The following is a 5,416-nucleotide window of genomic DNA, read 5'->3' on the forward strand; positions in this document are numbered from 1 at the left end:
AGAAGAAAAAACAACGTGCCGATGGTGGGGACCGAACCCACGACCTCCAAATATCGCGTCCGGGGCTCTTCCAAATGAGCTACATCGGCCGCTGTCCCCCCTGCTACTTTCTCGGGTATTAATGTTGTCTGTGTTCACCAGCGCCACCCTGAACCATAGCGGCGGACGTGGAACGTCCTGTGTTACCGCTGGTGAACACTCTCAAGGTTAGTATACAGACAACATTAATACCCGAGAAAGTAGCAGGGGGGACAGCGGCCGATGTAGCTCAGTTGGAAGAGCACCGAACGCCATATTCGGAGGTCGTGGGTTCGGTGCCCACCATCGGCACGTTGTTTTTTCTTCTACTTTGTGTTTAATTATCTTTCCTCTAAGCAGATTACATTACTCATTTCTGCGATTATCCAAGTAAAAATTAAAAAAAAGACATAAAACATAATCCCCAATGCTTTTCTTGGCCTCGCCGACTGTTGGCTTCTTTCCTTCATATATATATATATATATATATATATATATATATATATATATATATATATATATATATATATATATATATATATATATTTATATATATACATATATATATATATATATATATATATATATATATATATATATATATATATATATATATTTATCAGCAAGTATTTGCCTTTTGTGCAATAAAGAAGTTCCTTTGGTCAAGAATTTGTGAAGTACACATGGCTTGATTTATGTGAAAGTGGCAACCAAAATCTCACGGAAACAAAGAACTGCATGGCAAATAGAGATGACTGCTTAAACTGCACACGCGCTACGCTATATGCTAGAAACCGTAATATATATATATTGGTCATGCAGGCTGTTGTATGGTGTTTAAATACTTTAAATACAGTAGTTCTGCTGACAGCTCGATCGAGCTGCCCTGTTTTAGTGGTGCGTGGCTGTCCCCTTTACATTAATGTCCCAGCGACCATTGCAGTGCAAGTGCCCTCTTGGCTGAGATGAGTGAGCGCGAGAATCGCAGATAATTAGGGATCCTGATATAACCTCCACTTAAGAAGTTAATAAATAGGGATCTCGTAAAAATATTACTAGAATTTAACCTACAGTTCAACATAATGTGATGAGCAGTAGTCCGGTTCAGTTAGCTGAAGTTTCGTACATGTTAACCGAATTACTCACGGAGGCCTTGATGACGCTAAACTATGGGAGGCGCTGAATCTTTTTGAACCAGAAAAGCGCATAAAAACGCACAGGCAACCGCAAAAGACGGACACACGAGAGCTTCTTTTGCTGTTGCCTGTGTTTTTTAAGGCGCTTTTCAGGTTCAACGTGTCTAATCAACTCACCCAAACACAGTTATTATTCAATCTTCGCATTTAAGGGTATAACCGTTTGTCGATCGTCTGAAACTCCCTGTACGCACACGAACGCAGCGCAATGAAAGTACGAACGACTTAGTGTTAATAAATGACGCCTGAATTTCTTTTCAGCTAATCTTTCTTCCAGCGAAACATTCTCTCACAGGCAGATAGAGGCAAGTTGGATTCCGAAAGTTTCACAGACTTCATTCTTCGTCTCTGGGTCATGTACAGTTCCAATTCTTGATTTTTATGTGCTTACAATCACATCTTGTCTTTTCGCTACGTGCTGAAGCCTCCGTTATCGAACAAAATTACATGGTCTCTTAGGATATTGTCGCGCCAAGGTCACGTCTGGTGCATCCCACCTATGTCACCCGTTGTTAGACGTGGCTCGAGGCCTCATCGGTGCATTGGCCTTGCGGCTCAGTGGCTCGGCGGAATGCATCAGCAGTCCCGGTAAAGACGAAGCGTCGAATAACAACAACAACGATTGTACAGCATCACGTAGAAACAGGCAGATAAGCAGGCCCGGAGAGAAAACTGATACGCTCACAAAGCAGGTGTCTGGCGCCGTCTCTGCGTGGTAGTCTCGCAGCGGAGACAGCCGTTGCTTCTTATACGCCCGGCAGTTCAGATGGAAAGGGAGAAGAATTCATGTCAGAGCAAGCTCTGCTGACTCTGTCACGGTGGCGTGGAAGAACCTCCTCCTGTTACCGGGCGAGGGCGACGCTCTCTGCCTCGAGAGCCGGGCTTGGCCAGCGTTTGCACACACGAATGCACACACATTACGGCACGCGTAGGTTCAACACGTCGGGGCATGTCCGCGAGATGAAACGTTGTGCGGCCGATTGCACGGAGCTGAAATGGCCGAAATGCTGGCTGTTTTGACTGATGCTTTTGCGTTCGCTGCATTACGGTGTGGCCGCGTCGGCTGTCGCACATGACGGTGGCAAGTCATAACGATATCTCTAAAGAAGTGAACGGCGAAAGCATACTAGTCATATTACTCATTATTGCTCATTACGAAGCATGTTACTCGTTTCTAATCATTTGTATTAATTACAAGTCTTCCATTGACATATTGCTCATTACAAGTCATTAGTTATTACTACTTATTACTATTTCTAAATATTCTTAGTCATTTGTAATCAATTGTAGTCACAACAAGCCATTAGTAGTCATTCTTAGTCATTTTAATTGATGCATCCGGCATTCACTTGTGGCGCTCACTTTTTGCCGATGCCCCATGAACCTAGACTGGCTTTCGCCTTTAAAAAATAGCTGTGATTTAACTTATGGTTAAATCCAGAATTCCGCAATAGCTGCATCTGTATGGCAACGCTTAGATTCTGCTTGAAAATAAAGACATGGCTTTTGCACAAAGTAGTTTACTGTATGGTTTCAGCTTTATTTATGCCAATGAAGAAGCTTCGATGGTCCCTGAAGTACTGAAGTACTGGTCCCTGAAGACTTCGTTTCAACTTGTTCGACGACGTGGCTGGATGTCAGAGAGCTTCGCACAGGTAGCACGTCCAAACAGCTTCCCCACTGTATCGTGGTTGGTGGCTGATGTTTACTCAACTCTAGTTGCAACCGTTCTTCTATGCCTTTTTTATTTATTTATAGCGTATCATGGAAATAAAAAGCAAGTTGTTGGATCCATAGCCAAAGGCTAGTGGTGTGTCCAAATGAAGAGTTGTTTCAAATTTAAGCAGTAGCGAGCAACAAAACAGAAATTATACACAGGATATTTCCCATGTTAGGTCGAGCGCATCAACAGAACAAAAAATGTCAGTGCAGAATGTTCTTTTTCATTGGACAAGCGATTTAAGAAATTTTATAAATACAACAGTCCCGGAGCCATACCAGCCCCCAAAACACAGTGATTACATTTTGAATAAAAACCCACTTGATGAAGTAAATATTACATTCTTCTTGCAGTATATTGTAAGATTAGCTATATGTATTTAATGTTTGTTAAAAGTTGAGTCTTAGCTGCTATCCTAAAGTTAATGGCTTGTTTTATATGTATTGGGAGAAAATTACAGTTTTGCGCGCCGTTAAATTCTATACAAGCCTTTTACTGTATACATTTTGTAATGCAGGCAGATTGAAATTCAGGCGGGTTGCAGCTGTTGTATTTCGGGAAGGAAATTTAAATATTCTGATAGGTAATGTATGATTAGCTTTTACTATTGTGTGAATAATTTCGGCGGTTTTTAGTTGATACCCTGTGGTCACGTGCAGCAAGCGAACTGTTTCAAACAGGTGTGAGCTAGACTGAGTATAACACGAGAACGTGATAATTCTCAGTGCGCGCATTTGTAGACGGATAACTGGTTCTAAGTAACTGACATACGTTGAACCCCATGGCTCCATACAGTAACATAGGTGGCTATGAAAAAAAGTAAAATAACGAATCCATAAAATATTATAGTTGAAACACTCCGTGGCTTAAGTAAAATGTGACAACCGTTATAATGCGAGCTTTGAGCTGAGTTGTTTAATATTGATTTTTCAGTGCTTATCTGAATCCAATGAGACTCATAAGTATTTGTGAGACACAAGCTCTTGCAATTGTGAGCCATGTAACGTTATAAATAATTCCTCCCTATTCACCTGCTTTTCCGTGGATGAAACACTGCATACTTGGTTTTATTAATGTTGAGGGTTAGCAGTGAACCACCTGAAGACATTGTTTTGTTCGTTATTTGTGTTATCTTGAATTTTGTGGAACTTTTCTCCAACAAAGCCAGAGCGGTGTCATCAGCATATATCAGTGGTTGCGAGTGCTGAAGAATTGCGGGGAAATTCTTCATATAAACGGAGAACAATAAAGGCTCGACGGCACACCAGTTACAACAGTTTGATAAGTGGACATGTATCAATCTAGTATTACTTGTTGTTTACCTTTATTAAGGTAGCTTTTAGGTATATAAACTGAATAGTTTTCCTCTGACGCCGCAGTTGTTAAGCGTATTCAATAATATCACATGGTTAACGGTGTCAAAAGCCTTTTTGATATCTAAGTATAAAACGATAGCGATTTTGCTCTTGTGTAGAGCGGTATTGAGCATTTGGGTGAACGTGAGTACGGCGGAGGAAGTAGATTTATCGGGCCGGAAACCATGTTGGTGATGGCTCAAGATACTATATTTGGATATAAATTTGTTGACGTTAATGCAGAGTACCTTATAAAAAATAGTGTCATTAACACTTATTATTGATATCGGCCTATAATGTGTCGGTTTTGAGCGATCCCCGTGTTTATATATCGGATACATGTAGGGTCTCTCTTTTTTGCAATCGCCTACGACGAGGACGAACTCCCGTTAATCGAGGTTTGGCCAACCGTTAGCCACGACATTGAGAGCGGTTTCGACGCTGACCATTGGAGGTATGCACACGCCGGTCCCAACGACGCCGCTCTCACAAAGTTTAACGCATGGAATTTCGCCGTGTTGAGTGAGCGCGGTTGAAATTAGAAACACGGCCTGTACACTCTCTCTGACATAGACGCATAGCAAGGCGTTGCGCTCTTGTTCTACTCGTCTGGCTGTGGCCCCGTTACTTCCCTGATTTAAATCCGGGAAATAACGGGGCCGTATCTTCCGCGACTGTCGTTTCGGTAAGAGAAGCACTGTACAACGGAACAGCGGATAAAACATTCGAGATACTGTACAGCGGAACTTCATGTTCTCTAAGACTGCTTCTACATGTCTGACACACTTTACCCTTTCTTTTCATTTTCTTTCTCTGCTCTCGGCAATTGCGCGCCGGCGTAGCCGCGCTGGCGGCTCAAACCCTTGCTGTAAAGCAGCTCTCGCTAGAAAATCGGCTTTGACGCTGCAGTGATGTTTAGCTCGTTCGTTGCCAATCTTCGGCGGGGCTGAAGCCTCTCTAAATGTGGTCGTTCGGCAGTGAGAAGCAGAAGACGATGATCTGATGATGGTCAGGAGGAGATATATATTTACAGAAGCAAAATAGTATACATAGGCAAAGTTACAGCAACAAGTCACACAGACAACTGTAGCTTAAAAGGAAATGAAGACTATCACACAGAGAAGTCT

At 42.2% G+C, this 5,416-nt stretch overlaps 1 non-coding gene across 1 annotated transcript; it reads left to right on the top strand.

Moving 5' to 3' along the window:
• Positions 1 to 257: 257 nt before the first annotated feature.
• TRNAW-CCA (transfer RNA tryptophan (anticodon CCA)) lies at positions 258 to 330 on the top strand. Its single transcript has one exon. It is a non-coding gene; the product is annotated as a tRNA-Trp (tRNA).
• The last annotated feature ends 5,086 nt before the right edge of the window (positions 331 to 5,416 follow it).

The sequence above is a fragment of the Amblyomma maculatum genome, chromosome 4 (assembly GCF_055883805.1).
Source record: "Amblyomma maculatum isolate TAMU_Amacu chromosome 4, ASM5588380v1, whole genome shotgun sequence".
In the NCBI taxonomy this organism is placed as follows: Eukaryota; Metazoa; Arthropoda; class Arachnida; order Ixodida; family Ixodidae; genus Amblyomma; species Amblyomma maculatum.